General features: G+C 35.8%; 1 long non-coding RNA gene across 1 annotated transcript; it reads right to left on the reverse strand.

The window, feature by feature from the left end:
* Positions 1–5,075: 5,075 nt before the first annotated feature.
* Positions 5,076–16,286, reverse strand: LOC110795843 (uncharacterized). The gene is made up of 2 exons (XR_008927748.1): positions 15,757–16,286; positions 5,076–5,412 (listed from the first exon to the last, which is right to left on the reverse strand). It is a non-coding gene; the product is annotated as an uncharacterized lncRNA (long non-coding RNA).
* Positions 16,287–24,255: the final 7,969 nt, after the last annotated feature.

The raw sequence follows: 24,255 nt of genomic DNA on the forward strand, positions 1-24,255 counted from the left end.
ATTATTCAATCCTTATTAATTCTAATCAAGTTGTTTTAACCTTAAAGGAATGTAGACCTAATCAAGAGTTTATGACTAAAACGCTCCCACTTAAACCAATAAATTTACATGCTTTACTAATTTTAAACATAAAATTGTATTTCCTAGTCTAACCGGAAACATACAAATCTTATTAAAATTTAAAGCTCATATAAATTATTATTAGAATCCTTTAATTTATTTTTCGTTTATTAAATTAATTAATTTAAAATTAATCAAGGTTTTAATTTTAGTAAAATAATTAGTATAAATAAAATTTATAATAATTAAATTATTCAAAATTAAATTCCGAGAAAAAAATTAAATTACGAATATTAAAATTAATTAAAGTCGTTTTTCCAACTGAAAATCAAAATTAAATTAAAGCGTATCAATCGGGTCAAGACGAGGCCATGGGCTTGCGCCCATGCCCCGTCGAGTCCACGAGGCAGCATCGCCTCTCTCGAGTGATCGCACAGCAAGGCACGAGCAGCCACACGTAGACACAGCAAGCCGAGCCACGCCTACGCGCAGCAGCAGCTCGCGCGCTGTGGGCGAGGCATCCCTCGCTGGGCGAGGCAACGCTCGATGGTGCGGGGCAGCGCTCGCTGGTCGAGCCAGCTTTCGCTCCCTCGCGCGCGCGCTTCTTCTTGCTTGCCTTGCTTCTTCGCCCCACCTTCCCATGCACATCGCAGCACTCGACGCAAGGCAGGGCTACTGCCTTGTGCTCGCGTGCCACATGCTTGCTCCCTGCATTCGTACCGCATGGGCGACGAGCTCCCTTGCTCGTCGTCGCATGCCTGCACTATACAACACCCCTTAAGGGTAACACTTAGCGTCCATTTCTTTGTGCGTGCAAGTTCATGAGCGGTTTTTATAAAAATAAAAACTTTATAATTTAAATTTATAGACGAATTAATAAATCATATTAATTTCATAAATTTAAGGCGAAAAATCGAAAATTTATTATTCAAATTAATTTCCGATCAAGTTTTTATCATGGATTCAAATCTAGGTCATAAAATTTTAAAATTTACAAAATTTAACAAATTTCATGGTCGTTTTTAATCATGGATTCTTAATTAAATTGTCAACTAATTATGAAAATCAAATCAAAATCTAAATTATTCGAATTTCAACAAATTAATTACAATTACAAATTAGGTTGTATAATTAACAAGCTTAAGCATTAAATTTGTTAAACATATACAGTAGGTCAATCATAGATTCAAGATTTACAAACAAGAATCGCAAATATTTAATTTAACATCTTAAAAATTAAAAATTTTGCGTTCGAAAAACTGAAACCTCCGAAAGGTCTTAGTTAGGCTTCGAATTTGGGAATTCTGGGTTCGGCATCAAATCTTTGATTTTAGTAAAAATTTTAAAACGCCGTTTACATGCGAAATTCACTATAAAATTATACGATTTCGACCATTATTTACTAAACTGCCGAAAATTCTGCGAACATATAATTAAATAATCGCACGAACTTGCAATTAATTACAAAAAACGAAATTAATCACCCCTGTAATTCATTGCAAATTTATAAAATTTAACCATGTCAACTATAATTTATTATGGTATTAATTAGAGGCTCGTGATACCACTGTTAGGTTATGATACATATAAAGCATATATATTTCATGCGGAAAAACCATAAAGCCAGGAATCCAAATTAATTGCCACATAACAATTAACATAATTTAGGATGCATACATTTGTAGCGTGCCCTCCCTAGCTGCTCCCGAACCGAACAAGAACAAGTTTAGGACTCCAAATGTAGTCCCTCCGTAGATAGTCCACAGCACGTTCGGATCCGCCTTAGATTTAATTAACTAGAATTCAACCTAAGGTTTCAAGTTATTCGAATATAATTGTGACAAATTATTATCTTAGTTTTAACCTTAAAACTATATGAATACTTGAATTGGTTATTATAAATTGTGAATGCCATCACCTATTTATAGGGATGGAATAATGAAATTAGAAGTCTACTAGGTTTCAATTAATCTAATCCTATTAGAATTAGACATTAATTAAAACTAATAAGTTAATGTTTAATTCAACAACTAACTCAAGTAGCTTTAGGAAATTTAATCTTTAATCTAATCCTAATTGCTTAAGGATTCGACGTATGCACGAACTCAATGCACACACGCACGCACAGCCCACGAGGGGCGCTGGACGCGCGCGCGTACGGAGCAGGCTCGGCCCATAGCGTTGCGGCCCATTGCTTCGCCGCGCCAGCCTTGCCTTGCTAGCTGGGCCTGGCCTTGCGCGCTGCTTGGCTGGGCCTACGTGCCTTGGCGGGCTGCTATGCTTCCTTGCGCGCATGGGCTTGCTAGGTGCAGGCCTGGCTTCGTGCTGGGCCTTGCGTCTAGCAAGCTCGTCCGATGTTTATTTCGTACGACGCGCTTCCGATTAATTTTCCGATTCCGGAATTCATTTCCGATTCGAACAATATTTAATATTTCCGATTCCGGAATTAATTTCCGTTTCGAACAAATATTTAATATTTTCGATTCCGGAAATATTTTCCGATTCCGATAATATTTCCGATTCCGACAATATTTCCGTTTCCGGCAATATTTCCGATTCCGGTAATATTTCCATTTCCAATAATATTTTCCGATACGTACCATGTTTCCGTTTCCGGTAATATCTACGACTTGGATAATATTTATATTTCCGATACGATCCATATTTCCGTTTCCGGCAATATCCTCGTTTCCGGAGTATTCATAATTTGCCTTTTGACGATTTCAGCTCCCACTGGAACCGAGATCCGTCGATTCCGAATATCCATAAATGGAGTATTTAATTCACTTAAATACTTGATCCGTTCACGTACTATTTGTGTGACCCTACGGGTTCAGTCAAGAGTAAGCTGTGGATTAATATTATTAATTCCACTTGAACTGAAGCGGCCTCTAGCTAGGCATACAGTTTAATTGATCTCACTGAATTATTAACTTGTATAATTAATTAATACTGAACCGCATTTATTAGAATTATCATTGAATTCATACTTGGACCAAGGGCATTATTTCCTTCATCGGGGACCCCCCCTTGGCCCGGAGTTCATCTTGCAGGCACCGTACGTGGCTGGATCTCAAGACACCAAGGACGCTTATACTATTGTTTCAACCCCGGAACACATATCATCCATAGATCGACTTATACTGTATCGAAGAACAACGTAGATGTTGAATTTGGATCAGATATTCCCTGTTTACTTGATCAAAGTAATAAAATAACCAAGTGTACGTATATAAATCTGAAGTTTAAATTTGAATCTAAATTTGAAACTCAACAGCACAAAATATATAATTGGGGGTGTGTCCCTGAACAAGATCTGCATTATCATCTATACACAATTCAGAAGCCAATTAAAAAATGATATCTTAAGGGTGTTTCAGAATTACATGTACGTATAGGTAAGGCGATATACTTAGCTTGGTATTAGATATGAAGCTATATATATTTAAGGTCGGAACTTGTAGTACTCGATCCGTAGTTGTTTACTCTCGTCCGGTACTTACTCCTCCTCGCCTTGGTAGCTTCCTCATCGTAACCTTTATTTTAATTCTACTACTCTGCATAATATGTTATCTGTATATTCAAACATGCAATGCACGCTGTTATATTTTCACATTACTCCATATGACCATATCTTTAATATAACTAGGTGTAAGATAGCGAGCTATCCCGCGCGGATGATCGCGGAAAAAACGATAAATTACACTCTTCACCACATGGTATAAATAGATGCTCGCCGAAAAACGATATTTGAAATCTTTCAGTTTTTACAACCCAATTCACAAACACTGCCCCTGACTGTCAACGGTGTAGTGGAATTTCAGACATTACACATCTAAAAAACAATGAGTTTTTTTCCTGAATTAACAAAGTACAAGGCTGGCATTAAGAATCTGGTTAACATTTAACTTGTATACATTAATATTTTCTACATGATATACTTCTCAAAAGAAGGTCAAGAGCAAAGTTGCTATATTTGGCCATAATCACATGAAAATGGGATCAGCTTTGATCCTCTCATCAACTCCTACGACGCTATTATGACTGTCTCCACGATAACTGCTACAATCTACACTTTTAGATGATTTCCCCGCTGATTCATCCTCCATCAAATCACTGCCAGAGTAGGCATTGATGCACATATACGTTTCATTTTCAACTTCCTCACCCCACATATCTTCCTTCTTATCAACAAATGACCAGAATGTCTTCAGACGTGCAGACCGATAGCTGCCCTGGACTGAAGCTCCGAGTGTTGAGGCAAATGATGCTGGTGGAACTTATAGATCATTAAGGAGAAGTATATGATAAAAGACGGGATACAAACAACAACACATATGAGGATTAGGCCGACAAAGTTGTCCAGCTTAAGTTGTTTAGAGTCGCTTACAACCTGTGATTGACAATCATTCTTTTTCTTAAGACAAAGCTCATTAATATTTTGTAGGTTGCCATTCTCTTAAAGTTGGAGAAGGGACATTGACATGTCAAAGGATAACGGAGAATCTCTCTTACACTACTAAAAAAATGGACAAAGAGACCCGTCCAAAATGGCATAAGATACCTTCTTTAAGAAGGTCTCTATCTCAGAAGTCTCTTTGATAAAGAGACCCTCTCAAGATGAGGGGGTTTATTTGTAAACATTAGAGACCCCTTACATAAAAAGAGGTATGTTATGTAAGTCATATAAAAAATATTTTAGAAGGGAAAGAGACACATTATAAGAGATAAGAGGTCTTTTTGTTAAATTAAACCAGATCTCATATGTAAGATAAGAGGTGTCTTTGATTTTTTTATAATATATTTTATTTAACAAATGAAGACCTTATATATAGATAAGATGTCTCTTTATTCTTTTTAATATTTTCATATTCAATAAATTCAGACCCCATATATTAAATAGGGGGTCTCTTTACATTTTTTATTATTATACCTGGGAAATCCCTTTTTAGATCTAACGGGTCTCTCGTCATATTTTTTATAAAAAAAAAACTTTCAGCAAAAGTGAGCAAAGCTGCTATGCGAAATGCAAACTACACCTTCTATATAATAATTTTGTAATAATATATTCCACAACAATTCATATATATATATATATATATATATATATTTATACTCCAATTGTAATCTCCAAAAATGCAACATCAATTGTAATTTCATAAAATGTTAAAACAACAAAACGGTGTTCCAAAGTCTAATCATTCACAACAATTATGAATAATTGGAACCAATACTGACGGAGCTATTAACATCATCTTTGTTTTCTTCATCTGTTTCTTGTTTGAGCAAATACTTGACCCACATATCTCTAAACTCATCAACATTTTCCGATGAATAAGTTTCTTGAGAAAACTGTAGTAACATAATTAATAGTTAAGCAAATGCAAAGTTCCATAATCATCAACAAAATAGGTAAAGCCTCAACAACGAAACCTATGAAAGCAAACATAAGTATTTCTTAAAACACTGCCATCAAAAATTTTTAAGTGTTGATATTTATATCCTTACACTAAACCGTTGGGCAATATTTCCAGTTGAAAAGGTATCCATGGAATCAAAAATCTCCAACTTCAATCTCCAAATTGCTGACAAGATAATACATACAAGTCTGCATTGGGCTACTACAGTATATGGAACGGGAATGTCAACATGCTACATGGCCTAATGAACATAATGTGCTTTGACGTCCCACAACGTTAAATTATGAACCCCCTTACGGTAGACCGACAATTGACTATAGTTAATTTTCTAGGTACTTTGGCATCCTTTATTCAACGGGCAAGATAAAATAACCAAGGGGTTATATTACTGCATTTAAGAAATGTTAACTTTGGCATAATCATAAGACTTTCATCCATGAAAACTGAGGATTTAAAGACCAAGCTTTCGTGTTTCTACTATATAATCAGGTACTCAAAACATGAAATAAATATACGACCCTGGCAGAGTGTGACACATATCTCATAGAACACTATTCCAACCAAACTCTTTGATAAATGTAAATTAATCATGTCATATAGAAATAAACCAGTTATGTCTCAAAACAACGAAAGGCTCTCCGCATTCCATATAAAAGTCATACGTATTCTCTCGGAAATTATTGTAACTGGTCTTTCAGATATGACTATCAGATAAAATTCCCAAATTTATTTAAAAAAGTTTGCTAATTTATTTGAATTCCTAAATAACTACAGAGTTGGCAATTGGAAGTTAAGAAAATATGGATTTGGACAAAAACAAATTAGGTACAAAATTCCGAAATTTTTATAACATCACTGCATTGCTCCTTTAAATCAGCTGATTAAACTTATAACCTAACGTCAATGCAAAGACCTACATCATCATTCAAATAGGATACCAAACACAAGCAAGCGAGTTTCTAAATTACCTGCGCATAAAATATATAGAAACTATCAAGTTCGGCTTTTTTTAATCAAGAATCTACAAACTGTAGAGTACAAAACCAAATCTAAAAACACAATGACACAATTCACATAAATGAGGCTAAGAATAAGACAATGTAAACAATTTTTAAATTACTTATATGATGTTTAGCAACAAGAGAATCAACTTAAAATATACAAAACCACAACAAGGTTAGAGATACTCTGATGATATAATAGTGGTTCAAGCTAACATGCTTAGATAGACGGTCAACCACAACAGTATTTGTGTCCCTTCTAAGCCTGAACACCCTGCAGGCTTGCATTATACGAAAAATAAAGATCGGTTATAGAAATATACTGAGTAATACTAATCTGGAACCGGACATTCACACAAAGGAAACCCATAAGAAAACATAACGATCGGTGATTAGGACGACAAGAAAAACATCCAACTCACTTATAAGCATCAGGAGGAGAAACACACTCATAGGTCGTTTTGTTTTTTGCAAGTGAGATAGGAGATCAAGTAGAGAGAGATTCTAAAGATCATGTTCAATAAAGAGAAAACGACAAAAACTGGTGCAATCTTTAAGAGATGGAGGGAGTACCCATCTTTCTCAAGGTTTTAGCAATTTTTTAAAAAATGAGAAAGGTAAAGACTTAAAAAGCAATTTCCAAGAGATTGTTAGCAACAACATTTATGGTGTACAAATAATTACTAAGTCTAGTAACCATAATGAATTGCTTATAGCTCTTAGTTAGTAATACTTACAAATCCCCAACCACTCTTGGTGAATTCCTGGCCTACAACAGCAAGCTGGCATTAATTTGAAAGAAAAAGATCGGCATACGACTGTTCATCAACCACAACAACAACTCTTCCGGTTTTGAGAGTAAAAGCATATTCTTCTTAAGAGTTCAGAGGCTTAAGCCTCGATCTCGGGATATTAAGTCCTCAATCTGTTGTTCTATGTAAGTAGAAATTTATACAAGGAATTTATGACAAAATATCTGAATGAGGTAACATTAAACAAAACTAGATACATGTTCTCAATGTACACAATTGAACACTTATATAACCAGGCCTCCGACACGCTTCAGTCCTTTTCGTAAAATTAGGGACCAAATAACCTAAAGTAGGAACAAAAAAAATGATCCATCGAAATATTACCAAGGCGTGTTTAGCTCATCAACACGTATCAAGGAAAGTGTTGTGTATTCAACCCAAAGGATGTGCCATAAAACTCATAACCGATTGGAAATTTAGAACAAATGTTTAGCTGAAAAATAAAACCCACTAATCCCCAAATCTTACTTCAATTTTACGTACTCCCTCCTTACCCACATGTTGTAAATATCTCTACTCTGTCTATCACTGTCGCCTTTATTCTTTTTTATCTTTTCTTTTTTTTTCAAGAATATCCGTTTAATTTGATTGTTGTTGGGCGGTGTGACAGAGACAGAACCCGCTTTACAATCATTCGTTTCGGAAGGGCATGATAATAGTGGCGTGGTACTAATTGAATATCATCAAAGTGCTTTAATTGAAAAATAATTGGGGGTTTCACCATAATATCATAATGTGTTATTGAAATTATCTATACTCTATGGCTTCTGAAACGTGATACTCGTAACAGGGAATAACCGAAAACTCAAAGCATTTGAGCAAAAAACAGAGGAATATATATTTATCACGAGATTCTATCAAGAAAAGAGGCGCACGAGTATCATGATAAACAGATATGAACATTTCATACTACATTTTCTACTACTCCTGCATTATTATACCAACTGTCAATGTAATCAACATACTATAAAAATTTAATCTAAACAAGGATGGCAACAAAACCTGGTTAGGAAGTGGGTTGCTAAAGTTAACTCATTATGTATTAATTAACCCATGTTTAATTTGATTATTAGTGGGCGGCGTGACGGAGACAAAGCCCGCTTTACAATCATTCATTTCAGAATGACATGGTAATAGTGGCATGGTACTAATTGAATATCATCAAAGTGCTTTAAAGTATTAGGTTATTGTTTAGCTTCATAGTATTAGGTTATTGTTTAGCTTCATGGATAATGTATCCTACCGGTTAATGGTTCTACCCTTCTACCTAGTCATGTTATAACAACAACTGTAGCCGTTTGGTATTTTGGTTCTATCTAATAATATATAAGTATTTTATTTCTCTTGCATCTAATATGAAGAATAATGGAAAAACGATCAAACACTAAAGAGATACTAATTGCGAACCATTCTCAGCTAACACAAGAACAAACTCTTGTTTCTTTCGCCCGGTTATGAGAATGGTACACCTACGAGGCCTGAGTATCTTGTAAAGCTTTCCCTTCTGTGACAACTATGAATACCAGATAATAGTTTTAACAGTAAGTTCATTTGTAAACACTTATGAGACACAATCTTGTCAATAATTTGAAAAAAAAGTCTGACCGAAATTATGCAAATATATAGCTCAAATAATCAGATCGGGTAAACACTTGTGAGTAGGGGTGTCAAATCGGATCAACGGATCGGGTTTGGGTCGGACTCATCGGATTCGGATTGAAACGGATCGGATTGGAACGGATTATTTTGGTTAACGGGTCGGATCGGATCGGATTGAAAACTTAACGGATCGGATTGGGTCGGATTATTTATTCACGGGTTCATATCGGATCGGGTTGTAAACGGGTCGGATTGTAGTCGGTTCGGATTGAATCGGATCGGATTGGAATATGACGGATTTTTAACGGGTTTAGTCGGACTGAAACGGGTTCGGGTTCATGTCGGTCGGATTTATATCGGATCGGATTCATATCGGATCGGATTCATATCGGATCGGATTCGTATCGGATCGGATTCGTATCGGATCGGATTCATATCGGATCGGCTTCATCGGTAACAGACTAAAACGGGTCGGATTGAAACAAACTTAGCCTGGTTAAATTGGATTCAGTTTTATATTGGTTCTGGTAATTATCGGATCGGGTTATTCGGTAACGGGTTGAAATTATGGTCGGGTCCATTCGGTTCCAAATTATATATTATATATCGATGACTTAAATAGGGGACGAAATCGATAACTAACTTTTAAAAGTAATAAGAATTTAAGATCAGTAATATAAGTTATTGAGTATATTGTATAACTTGGTTTAATACTACCTCCATTCCTGAAAGTTCTTTACGTCTTGGAATATGTATACAAAGTATGAAAATTTGTCCGTACATTCTCACTATTATATACATCAAAATGTTATCATGTAAGATCTTGTTATATTGGTCTCGATATATATTTTCAGAACATCAAGTTTTTATAATTTTTCATATACGAAATTGGATATTTTATGGATTGATGATGATAACCATATGTACGACTTACTCCATACAATAAACTTTGTAAGACTATATCTAAATAATTATATAAATATATGGTTATCAAACGATAATTACAAAGTAAATAACTTTATAAGCTACAACTATATACTTATTTTATAAGATTATAAGTTTACAAATATATAATTTTATCACATTGTAAATATAGAGTCAATTAAGTTTATAATGATTACAAGTCTAACAATAGTAGTTCTATAATATTGTAAGTCCGTAACATAAGCTCTATAATACTGTAACGATTATAATTTTTAAAGATTAATGATGATTACTCTAACAAATTAATAACCGACAATGATGATCATATATAGTTTTGAACTTTTAACTAAAACAACACAAGAATGTAACTACAAGGATATACATCTGTAACCGTTTACGGAATGAGTAATTGTACAACACTATAAGTTTATAAATATCTAGTTCTATAAGACTATGTTTATAAGTCTATAACTATACAATAATACACCTCGATCTATTGAAAATATAACTTTTAAATAACAATAAAATAAGTTTAAGGCTGCGTTCTATTCACTTATTTTTCCTGAACTTATCTTATCTGAACTTATCTGAACTTAACTGAACTTATCTGAACTTATCTGAACAGAACATGGCCTAAATGACAACACGTTCACTTACTTATTCGGGTTATAAATAAAATTAAGACAAGGGATGGTTGAGACGGGATTCGATATTTTTGAACCACGAAACACTCTGTATACATTTTGGTTGTAGGTGTAACCAACCACCTAATATGAATCAGCAACTTAAACCATAACCATAATCCACGAGTATGATACACGGGTTATTAATTCTCGAACGACGACAATCTGAAACATTCAAACATCAGTCGTTGGATTACCCGTGTTTATTTTCATAATAGTAATAATAATAATAATATATAACTATAACCCATATTATACTAGTAATAATTTTAAAAAAATTAACAAAAATAATAATAGAAATAATAATATTAATATAAAGAATCCAACGGTTATTGACTCCAATGGTTAGATTAACGGTAAAAAAAAAAAAAATTAAAAAAAAAAAAAAAAAATACTAACGGTTATAAATTAGATACAGCAATGCAAGAGTCTAACCTAAAAGCCCAAATAACATCTATCCCACCACTCTCAGCCTCTCCTATAAATACCCCTTTATAACAAAGTATGATAAAACCCTAACCAAGCGCCGCTAATTAGAGCTCTTTATCTCTCTCCACACTCACTCACTGCTCACTTCACTCTCTCTCTCACCCCTCCATGGATATAGTTTTTATATTCTGAGAAGCATTGATTTTGGGTGGAGTTCGACTTTCAGGCGCCGTCCAGTCATCTTTCAGTTACATCACCCCTTCTTCCGCCGTCTCTCAGGTCTGGCCGGCTTAACTTCCTATATTTTTATGATTTGATTTCTGTTGAATTGACTTGATATTGAATTTTCGGTTAGTATAATTGGTGTTTGGACTGACCCAATCTGATATGAGGTTGTATTACGTATTTGGTTGTTTTTGTTAGTGTAACCGTGTTTATCTCTTGCTCACAACGGTCACACCCTTTCATCTCAGTACACCCAATTCTTTTTTGACAGGAAAATGTAACTTACTTTCTTAACTTACAGCTCTAACTCTAATAAAACAAACTATGATTGATTTTCTTACTTGCCTTTTATATTTGGTTGTCTATTTTTTTCTTTGAAAGAAGCATCTTAAGCTATTTGCGGTGCTGCTTGTTCGTAATTGTATAGTTGAATTGGTGTGCACATGTATGTAGAGAGAGCCGAGAGGCATAATATGTTAAATGTATATTGATGTATGAATTATTATAGTACTGATGCTGGTAGTATTAGGTAGTTAGATGCAAATGGTATGCGCTGCAGTTGGATTAATGTGTGTAGTTTATGGTTTTAAAGAGGTTAAATTCAGTTGATGTTGGCAATTATTTTATTCATGTCAGGTTTTGTATTTAATTATTTAATTTTGTTTTTTTTGCAGTCATGGACACACATTCAACTGCTGAAACTCTACTACCTCCAACCATGGAATCCGAAACGGTTGTGGAGGGACATGAGGACCAAGTCACGTCTTTTCCTTTAGTAAGTGGGGTAAAACGTAAACGAACAGCTGAGGTTTGGAAACATTATACATTTTTTAAGAATATGGTAGATGGTAAAATGGTTGATTTTGTTCGATGCAATTACTGTGGTAAGGAATATAGTGCAAAAGGTTCACAAGGTACCACTACCCCTACTAATCATATTAAAGTTTGTCCTCGTTTTTCACAACTGGAGATTACTTCTCCTGATGCCTTTGACCAACAGATATTTTTGAGATTGTTTGCTAATGCTATAATTTGTCATGCATATCCTTTGACAATAGTAGAACATGAACATATGAGGATATTGCTTTCTTATCTCCAACCACTTGTTCGGCATATCACTAGAAATACTATTCTTAAACACTGCATTAGAGAGCATGATATGTACAAGGCTAATTTGCAGAAGGTTTTGCAAAATCTTCCTGGTAAAGTTAGCTTTACATGTGATTTATGCACTGCATGTACTAGTCGTGGTTATTTAACATTGACAGCTCATTATATTGATGATAGTTGGACTCTTAGTTCTAAAATTTTGAATTTTAGATATTGTGAGCCTCCTCATACAGGCTTTGCTGTTGAAAAGTTTGTATTAAATCTCATTAAAGAATGGAATCTTGAAGGTAAGGCTTTATGTATGACTGTTGATAATGCACGAAGTATGGATGTTATGGTTCGTAAACTTCAGGCTGATTTATGTGTGTCTTCTTCTCTCCCTTGTGATGGTAGGTTTTTTCACGTTCGTTGTTGTGCTCATATATTGAATTTAATTGTTCAAAGAGGTTTGAAAGAGGTTGATGAATCTGTAAGTAAGCTTCGTGAAGTTGTTAAATTCATTGATGGTTCTGACTCTAGTCTTTGTCAGTTTGAGCGAGCCGTTTCTGATGCTAATACTGTTTTTAAGGGAAAGTTATGTCTTGATGTTGTAACTCGATGGAATGCAACTTTTTTAATGCTTCGTAAAGCTTTAGAAGCTAAAGATGCGTTGATTTTATATGCTCAAAATTATTTGCCGATTGATTATCACCTTTCTGCTAGTGAATGGCTAATTATTAATGATGTGTATGTTTTTCTCAAACCGTTTTATGATATCACTGTTATGTTTTCTGGTTCTGAATATCCCACTGCAAACTTATACTTTGAGAATGTTTTTTCTATTGAGTACAATCTAAAAGAAGCCCATAAAAACCCTATACTTGCATTCATGGCTGAGGAAATGCTTGTAAAGTTTGAAGAGTATTGGGATGAATATTCTTTGATTCTTTCAGTTGCTGTTGTACTTGACCCTCGATATAAACTTCAACGTGTAAGAAAAGCATTTGATCGTTTGTATGTTGAAAGTGCAAGTGAGGAAAAGACGAAAAAGGTAAAGGATGCTCTTTATGATATTTACAAACATTATCATTCTCAACGGTCTGTTTCCAGTTTTAATTCTCGAAACGGTGCAACCCTTCGAAATGACAATCCTTATCAATCAGAGGGATCAAGGGTAAGTATTTATGATTTATAGTGTGTTATCTGATGTTGCTTTATAGTTAATTATTTTATTTTTAATATTATTTATTATTTTATGTCCTTAGTTGCTTGGGGATAGTGACAATGAGGATGAGGAAAGAGCTCCATTTGCTGATCTTGAAGCATACTTGAACACACCCCGTAGTCGAACGGTTGAAGGGGAGAAGTTTGATGTTCTAGAATTTTGGAAAAGTAACATGTCAATTTTTCCGGTCTTAGCAGCTCTAGCAAGAGATATTTTAGCAATTCCCATAACTTCTGTTGCTTCCGAATCAGCTTTTAGTATGGGAGGTCGTATTGTGACCAAGTATAGGGGGGCTTTGTTGCCGAAACATATTGAGGTTATGGTTACTTCACAGAATTGGAGTCGTGGTTATGGGGCTGATGTTGATGAAGATGTTCTTGCTGTTGGTAAAGAGATGGAATCTGAAAGTACATCATCGACTTAAGCGTTTCTTTAATTTGGGAGCCCATTTGAGATTCCTAACCTTGCGGTTCTGGTTGTTTTGCTGCTCTGCTTCTGCTTCTGCTGGTCTGTGTTGATTAATGTAGGGGAATGAAAATCCAAGTAGCTTTTAATTTATTTGTATGTGTTGATTAATGGTGTAATATTAATGTGAATTTGCTATTTGGAATATTGAATTGGAATTTTCAAGAAAATATAGTTTTCAAGAAAAACATGAACTCTCACTTCTATTTGAAGTTCTGGTTGTTTTGCTGCTCTGCTTCTGCTTCTGCTGGTCTGTGTTGATTAATGTAGGGGAATGAAAATCCAAGTAGCTTTTAATTTATTTGTATGTGTTGATTAATGGTGTAATATTAATGTGAATTTGCTATTTGGAATATTGAATTGGAATTTTCAAGAAAATATAGTTTTCAAGAAAAACATGAACTCTCACTTCTATTTGAACATATTATGACTTGTGAGTTGTGACTTGTGAGTTTGTGATGGACAAAACAGAATGTGACTTCTTGTCCCGTGGGCAATTGACCGAGAGTTTCTGACTTTTTTTTGTATAATTTTTATCATTAAAAACTATTTTATTAAAAATGAAAAATATTTTATAATATTTATATAAAAAGAAAATTAGGTGGTTTGGAAGGTCCTTAAACATAACAAAAAAATGGGGAATCACTTCAATTGAATTAGGATCAGCTACTAGATTTGAGCACTACTAAACAAGAAATATAGAATGAAAAGAACCCTAATTCCCAAAAATTATCCTTGAATAACTAGAAAATTCTAGCAACGAAAATTGGTTTGCATTAAACGTGTCATGGGTTGGAATTGGTTCGGATTAAACTGGTCACAGATTAAAGACGGATCGGATTAAAAACGGAACGAATTAAACGGGTCACGGGTTGAAACGGGTCGGATTAAACGGGTCGCGGATTAAAAACGGATCGGATTATACGGGTCACGGGTTGAAACGGGTCGGATTAAACGGGTCACAGATTAAAAACGGATCGGATTAAATGGATATTCCTCGGGTTGGAACGGATTCGGATTGAAACGGATCGGATTATAAACGGGTTTCGGATCGCTTCGGATCGGATTAAATGGATCCGGATTGTCACGGATCGGTCTGTTAACGGATTCGGATCTTAATCGGATCAATACTAACGGGTTGGGTCGGATTCGGGTTGAATATAATCGGATCGGATCGGATTTCGGATTTCAACTCACGGGTTCTAAACGGTTCGGATTCTAAACGGTCGGACAAACCCATCGGGTTCACTGGGTCGGATTAAAAATTGACACCCCTACTTGTGAGACATTATCTTGTCAATAGTTTGACAACAAAGTCCAACAAATATATAGCTCACGTAATCACATCAGGTTGAATTCTAAAACATGTTGATTCCCAACAGAAAATAGGTCTAAGAACCATAAAATTTCCCACTACATAAAACCAATCCAGGAACTCACACATATCTACGAAAGTCAACAATATACCAACTCTTGTTAATCAGAAAATGATTAATTTAATCATGTTCACTAAAATTGCTGACAACATAAAACAAAAAATCCAGGCAGGGGAACTAAAATCCGCAACCTAATTTCAGTTGCCTGCAAATTGAATTTCTATTCAAATTATACTCATAGCGATATAGCACCAAAATACTCCTGCAATTTACTAAGCACCCATAATTAAATCGAATTTGAAAGGATAGGTTAAAAAACAACAACCTAATCTAAACCCTAAACCAAAAGCCATTGGAATCGAAGGTGCGACTACTATTTACATACCAGATTAGAAAATTTAAGTTAAAATTCGACCCCAATATGCCATTCGCACCCAGATTCTCTTACCCAAATGGAAAACACGTCTCATTCCACATGTCTGCCGGCTCTTCATCGGCGTGCTGTCAGAAATCTGAATGGAGACAAATCTTCCAAGGTGCCCTTCAAATAAAAAACGCCATTAAATTGATCGGAATAAGAAATATTAGAGAGGATTGATGATGGAATAGAAGAAGCCTTGAGAGCTGAGGAAAAAGAAGGGTGGAGGAAGAAGGTCACCATGAAGAAGAAGGGTAAAGGAAGAAGAAGGGGAGTATGGAGGCAGAAAGTCACTAACAATATTTTGATTAATTGTTTAGGTGGAAGAAGTTGAATTGTCGTAAATTTGCCATGTGGAACAATAGGAGAAGCTGAGTCACCCATAAATAAGGGTATTTTGGTCGGCACACTATTCTTAAGAGAAATGCATATGTAATATTTTTGAAGAAGGATTTCAAGGGAGTTGTGGATATTAATCAAAATATTATTTTCCAACTTTTGGCTTTTTAGGTAGAGATACCATTCGATATGGAATGCCAACATAAGCCATAAAAACAGGTTTAAAGGAACTTTTCATTGGACGAATATCTCTATCTTTTAACCTGTTGAAGATAGTGTTGCTGATGCACCGACTACTAAAATGATATTGTTAGCAACTACAAATGACAGCCTGGACAATAACAACTTCCCTTAATTCTAGGTGTTTAAGTTCTAATTATTATACTGTATTTAGGACACCTTGACAGCATAAAAAGGATTTTGGTTGTTGTATTATTATTCAATCATTCTGAAATAGAAATAAAGGAAGCTTCCCATTTTCTCTCTCCTTCTCTTTTTAGCCTGCTTCTTATACCAAGCTTCAATGGTAGCATCCATGACAGATTTCTAAACTTTGACATGGTATCAGAGCCGATAAACGATCTTCCGTTGTACTTGTTACTCTGATTTGTTGATGAATCGAAGTTGAGAGGCCCAATTTTGTTGACATATTACCGAACCTAATTTTTGATGGTTTGCTTTCTTAATTTCGTTTTTTTTCATAATCTACTGTGATTATTCCTCTGAATTTGATTTGTTTAGGTGACTAAAACACTTCGAATTTTTTTTGAATCGTAATTTCCCTAAATTCGTTGCGATTGGCGAATTGATTTCTCTGAACTGTCGTTCTTCAATTACTTCATGGAATTTCTGAATACTTGTTTACGGAGTTGAATTTCAGCCTATTTGGACTTGATTCTTGGATTAATTTGAAGAAATTTGATTACAATTAGTGTCAAATCTCGCTATTTATTTCCCTCAATTTCTTGAAAAAAGTCTGGAACGTACTACAGACAATACTTCTTCTGGAACTACTTTGGAACTAACACAAAATCCTAGCTCGGTTGACTTCCTTCATCAATCAGACAATACATGGAAACAGTTAGTTTCACCTGCCACTCTTCCTGAAGAAGCCAAGGCATGGGAACGTGCTAACAATATGGTGTATGGGTGGATCTTAAGGTCTTTAGGTCCCGCAACAACAAAGAGTGTTATGCTTCTTACTACTGATAGAGACGTGTGGAAGGACCTGGATGATAGGTGTGGGCAGTCCTCCGTAGCACAACTATACTCTCTGCAGCAAGACCTTGCCAACATTGGTCAGGGTAATGATTATATATAATCGTTTTTTACCAAGATGAAAGTCTTGTGGGATCAGCTAGAAGATACAAGTCCATTTCCATATTGTGAATGTGGTGCTTGTACTTGCAATTTGACCAAGAAATTTTTGAAGATTCAGCATGATCAACGTCTGGTTCGCTTCCTGATGAAACTGAAAGAAGCATATCAACAGATAAGATCCAATATTCTAATGATGGAGTCCCTGCCACCTCTATCACAGGCATACATAATCCTTCTCCAAGAACAGAAACACGAGGAAATAAGTGTTGAACAACCAGAGTAATGATTTGATGGCTTTTATGGCTAATAGAAAGTACAATGACAATTATACGAACAAAGGGAGCGGTGCTAGTTACAACAAGAATCAACAGTATAACAACTCAAGCAAGACAAGTGGTGGCAAGAGGGGATCTAATTACTATTGTACACACTGCAAGACTCCTGGACACAACATTGATAGGTGCATTAAAATATATGGATATCCTCCAGATTTTAAGGCAAATCAAAATAAGAAGTTTGCAGCAATGGTTCGGAATGATGGGAACTCAGAAGCAATTCCTCCAACTTTTTAAATGGAACAATAGAATCAATTTTTGTCCATGATGGCTAGCATGAAGGGTCTTCCTAATGATCCTAACACAGAGAGTTCTTCTGCTCCATCCAATGCAACAACTAATACTTGCTTCACTAGTAAGCTTTGCTTACTTTCTCACTTTGGTAATTGTTGGATTATCGATAGTGGTGCATCAGATCATATATGTTATTATATTTATTTGTTCACTGAGTACACTGTTCTGAAATGTCTTGCTAACACTATAACCATACCTGATGGGAAAAAAGTTAAGGTCACATACACGGACACAGTGAGACTAAACAATCACATAACACTTAGGAATGTGCTTTATGTTCTCGGTTTTCAATTGAACCTCATATTTGTGACCAAGTTGTGTGATGACATGCTTTGTTCTGTAAGTTTCATAAGTGATTCTTCTGTCTTACAATGCCCTTCACTGACCAGATCAATTGTTAAGTTGAAAAACGGCCTATATTTTGTTGGTGAAGAAAAGACTACAATAGAGGAGAGGCTATTGCTCCCATATCAGGTTCAACTCATCTAGCTAATACTACATCTGAAAATAGCAATAATATTGGTAATGTTGAAATAAGTAGTTCTGCCAAGATGTGGCATTTAAGGATGGGTCATATTCCTTTTAGTCAACTGGAATATGCTTTTCCTAAAATTGATGTTAAGAAAGATGTAGGTTGCATATATCAAATTTTTCCGAAAGCTAGACAATGCAGACTGCCTTTTTCTGTTAGCCATACTAGTACTGTGAAACCGTTTCAGTTTCTTCATATTGATGTTTGGGGTGCTTATAAACATGCAACAAATGGTGGTTGTAAGTTTTTTCTTACTATAGTGGATGATTTTACAAGAAACACATGGGTTCATCTAATGAAATTTAAGTCTGAATCAATGAATATCTTGGAGAATTTTGTGAATTATATTGAGAATCAATTCAAATGTGTTGTTAAAATAATCAGAACAGACAATGCTGAGGAACTTTATGAGGGTGATATGTTGCGTTTTTAGCAGAAAAAGGGAATAGAACATCGGAGGAGTTGTGCTGATACTCCTCAGCAAAATGGAATTGTAGAACGGAAACATAAGCACTTGCTTGAAACTGCCATGGCTTTCTTCTTTCAGTCTCAACTTCCTATTCACTTGTGGGGTGAGTGTGTCCTCACTGCTACACATATAATTAATAGGATGCCCCTGGCAGTCTTATAGAATATATCTCCATATCAAAATCTTCACAATGTTCTTCACTTCTACTTTAAAGGCCGAAAGAACCAAGTTTGATGCTAGAGCCGAGGCTTGTGTTTTTGTCGGCTATCCTCCTAATCAAAAGGCATACAATGTTCTGAATCTATCAACTCACAAAATGCAGATTTCTAGGGACATTGTTTTTCATGAACAACAATTCCCATTTCATATCAAATCTCCTCCTCTTCAAAATTCATCTCCTATCCAACTTTTTACTCCTACCTCAAACACATATCATATATTCATTGATCCTTTTGATATTGTTCCAGAACTAGAACATAATACTACTTTGCCTTCCTTACCTCACCATCATCCCCTGCACAACATTCTCCTCCCTCCACTCAATCCACTCCAACACAACCACTCACACCACTCACATCATCTACTCCTACTTTACCTGAACCACCCATTACTTTTCCAGTTAGACAGTCTACCATACCCCATAATCCACCTTCTTGGTTAAAAGCATATGTTTGAAACAATCTCAAAAATTCCGACACTCCTCCCAAACATTGGTGTAATCTTGTCCGTTACACTTATATCCCCACAGAGAAATAAGCACTCATTGCACAAACCACTGAAATGACTGAGCCAAAATCTTGCTCAGAGGCAATAACAAACCCTAAATAGGTAGAGGCTATGGAAAATGAACTTCAAGCTCTCGCTATAACTCATACTTGGGATATTGTAGATTTTCCTCATGGAAAGAAGCCCATTGGTTGTAAGTGGGTGTTCAAAATCAAGTTCAAAGCCGATGGCTCAATTGAGAGATATAAATGAATGAAATAATGCCATTGGTCCAAGTTTGCATTTAATGCATTTAATGCTAAGTCTAATAAATGCGGTTCAAGGTAATAATTCAGTGAGATCAAGTGAACCGAATGCCTAGATAGAGTCCGCTTCAGTTCAAGTGGAGTTAATAACATTAATCCACAACTTACTCCTGACTGAACCCGTAGGGTCACACAAATAGTACGTGAACGGATAAAGAATTTAAGTGAATATATTATTCATTAAGTACTCTATTTATGATCATTCGGAAATGACTGATCTTTGTTCTAGTGGGAGCTGAAATCGTCAAAAGGCAAAGTAAAGAACATTCCGAAAATGAAGATATTGCCGGAAACAGAAATATAGTTCATGACGGAAATATAAATTGTTAGGTTATGACAAATATAAACAATATATTCCATGCGGAAAAACCATAAAGCCAGGAATCCAAATTAATTGCCACATAGTCAATTAGCATAATTAGGATACATACAATGTGATGCGTGCCTTCCCTAGCTGCTCCCGAACCGAACAAGAACAAGTTTAGGACTCCAAATGTTTCCCCTCCGTAGATAGTCCACAGCACGTTTGAATCCGCCTTAGATTCAATTAACTAGAATATTATCTAAGGTTTTATGTTTACTTGGAAAGCTTTATTATTAATTTAGGCAAATTATTAAATTCTCTCTTGAACTTAATGTGTGTGAATACTTATTGAATTGCATTATAAATTGTGATCATGAACCACATATTTATATGGTGGAAATAACGGAGTTAGAATTCTACTAGGATTCCAATAACTAAATCCATTAGATTGTAGTTAAATTATTGTAGACACCTAAATCGTATCTCCCCATTGGGATGATGACGATACCATTATCCTTATTAGGCGGTTGGAGCATCTCCTTGCGGAAATCCCAATTTCTAAGAATATTTCCAAAATCCAAGAGCCAAAATCCAATCCCCGAGGCCATTCCCATTCCGGAAACTCGGTACAAAATACAAATTCCAAAAATCAATTTCAAAATCCAAGTACAATCTCACCTAATGGACTATCCCATTGGTTCTACAAGGCCTTTTCCAGTCGAAATGACATTAAGCAATCCAAATTCAGGCGCCGACCCACAAAACCGAGCAAGCCGGGCCTTGTCCCATAAAACCGAATTCAAAAACCCGAAACAGCTTGTTTTTAGACGCAAACCAAGCCTTAATCATCAAGAAAATACTACGTGCCAACTTCGTACAATTCGTACGAAGGTACACCATTACAAGCCAAAGCAAGGTCGACATCTTTCGTCCTTATTTGGCAGCTTCTGCGCCACGTCAGCAGCGCCTGGCGCTGGCAGCTGCGCTGGACGCTGGCGTGAGCTGGCGTTTAGCAACATATTCTCCTATTTAAACCCCTAATTCTGAGCATTGTGGGGAGGGAAAATTGAAACACAACGCCGTAATACAAAAATTGCCACTCAAATCAAAATACAAAAATCCTCCATAATCACATAAAATTTCCAAGTTCTAAGCAATTGGGAGCTCTAAAAGGAATTCTTGCCTAAACCTAACTAGGTAATTCCGAATCCCAACCCTAATCAATCATGTTTCCTTGATTTTCTCTTTCAAAAATGATTAGTAAGTTGGCATTTTTAATCTTAAAAGTGTCACTTACAACAATCATACATTTCTTACAAAATCCAAACTTTATGTGATACAAAAATGCAAACTTTCAAGATTCAATGATGTTCAAGGTTGTTTGTAATCACTTCCTTGAACTAGAATCATCTTCAAAACATGGAGTAATCAAATATGATGCCTTTCTAATGTTTAAAGGTTTAATCTTTGAGATTCAAGACTCCACTTTTCAAATTTCAAGTTCAAGTTTCAAGATCCAACAATGTTTAGGGTTGTTTGTAATCACATCCCTAAACTAGGATCATTTCAAAATAAGAGCATATCAAAGATCAAACATTTTCAACATTAAAAGGTCCAATCTTTGAGATTCAAGACTCTTAAGTTCAATATTTCAAGTTCAAGTTCAATATTTCAAAGTTCAACATTTCAAAGTTCAATATTTCAAGTCCAATATTTCAAGATTCAAACTTTTCAAGTTCAAGTTCTATGTTCAAAATCCAAGACACTTTAGGTCGAGCAACTTGACCTAAAGTAGAGATTTTTGCTTTGAATCCGTGTCGGGCGTACTTATTCTTAAGGAGTCTCTTGGCGTTCGGATCTCATGTGCTAAAATTCACGTTCTATACCGCACTTTTAATTATGCAAGTTCAATTCCGCACTTTCAATTATGCAAGTTCAATTCCGCACTTTCAATTGTGCAATTTCAATTCCGCACTTTCAATTATGCAATTTCAATTCCGCACTTTCAATTATGCGATTTCAATTCCGCAACTTTACTTGCCTAGTCCTTCTAGGCAATGTGGTTTCACTTCCTAGTCCATTTCTAGGTGGTGTTGTACTTTACTAATTGCGCACCTATTTTCCATTGTGATATTGCTTTACTTGTTTATTTCTTTCATTACCTAACATGCTAAATACAACAAAATACAAGGTTACACCACGTTTAACAAAGATAATTGGACAAACCGATCTTAGGTTCCCTTAAATTAACTTTAAAGCAAAGTGGTCACAATACAAAGTAGAAATTCTATTTGTTCTAAATTCATACCCACATAGTCTAAACTAGGGTATTTTCGAAAATGTTGTGCCATGCATTTGAATCATTTTCAAAACTCGCGGAATAAGCATCTCGTTCCCTTGCCCGGATCTCGCCCATCCATTTCTAAGATTCAATGCCTTATCCTAATAGAGTCACTTTTTGGTCTTTCCAAACGAGACCCTAAATAATGTTTGGTGGTGACTCCTTCAAAATACAAAGATACAAAGGTTCTAATACCGCCCCCGTAGGAAGGGAAAAAAGCAACGAAAAATACCCCCTACAATTCTGGCGACTCCACTGGGGAGTTCCTGATTTCAACTTCGAAAATACGAGTAGACTTTGAGCAGCAAACCACTGATCTGCTTAAGTGCTGGATGCTAGCACTGGCGCCAGGCACAGGCCCCTGCGCCAAACGCCACTGCCTACATCCAGCACAGTGGCTCACAGTGGCTTGTTTCCCACGTTTGCTCAAGTTTTCAAGTGGGAGTCAGTCTGTCTTTGAATTTTGAATGACGCTCCCAAACCTTGAGAACGAATGTCGAAAAACGAGCTTTTCAAATACAATATTCAAATGTGATTTTCAATTTTCAATTTCTAGGCATTTCATGCATATTTCGAAAACCATATTTGTGCAAAACGAATTTCTACCTTGCCCAAACGGATGTGTTATACATTCGGGCTAGCCCCGGGGGCAAGGAAATGGTGATTCTCCATACGGTTCCTGACCAAAGTGTGTGACCATTTCCGCGCCTACCAAAACTTGGCATTTGCATGACATTCCCGATGTCAAGTATGGAGGTCGGCTGCCGACACACACGTCCCTTAGGTGAATGTGCAAGTTGTCGCCGGATCCGCCTCTTAGTCGAGTACCTTTTGACACCCAAAGCCGACCACTTGCATCATACAAAACTTAGACCAACCTTAGGTTGAGAACTTTGCATGTCGCATTCATATCCATGTTAGTATGACAACGTGCTACTTGTGCATTGTGTGGGCATCTTTGCATGCGTGAATAGCCAACCTCGGGTTCTAGCTTTGCCAAAAACATTAGCCTCCAACTAGGAAACCAAACCCCTAGGAGCATCATTCAAGCCTCATGCATGTAAAATCGCCGATTTAAGGTCTTTTATGAGTGCCACTCCATTTGATTCAAAACCCTTAAACACGCCTCACGCACAAATTCCATATCAAATCCAACGGCGTCATAATGCCGGATTTTCTAGTCCAAATTTCAAATTTCAAATTCAAATTCAATCCAACGGCGTCATAATGCCGGATTTTCTAGTCCAAATTTCGAGTTTCAAACTCAAAATTCAATCCAACGGCGTCATAATGCCGGATTTTCTAGTCCAAATCTCGAGTTTCAAATTCAAGATCAATCCAACGGCGTCATAATGCCGGATTTTCTAGTCAAAATTCCAAATTCCAAATTCAAAATTCAAGTCCAACGGCGTCATGCCGGATTTTCTAGTTCAAGCATTCAAATCTTCAAATTCCATCTTTCGAACCTCAAATTCAAGTTGCCAATTCCAATCTCAAAGTCTCAAATTCAAATGTCCAAACTCATGCCGGCGTAATGCCAACTTTTCAACTCAATCTTTCAAAC

Source organism: Spinacia oleracea, chromosome 2 (assembly GCF_020520425.1).
Source record: "Spinacia oleracea cultivar Varoflay chromosome 2, BTI_SOV_V1, whole genome shotgun sequence".
Classification (NCBI taxonomy): Eukaryota; Viridiplantae; Streptophyta; class Magnoliopsida; order Caryophyllales; family Amaranthaceae; genus Spinacia; species Spinacia oleracea.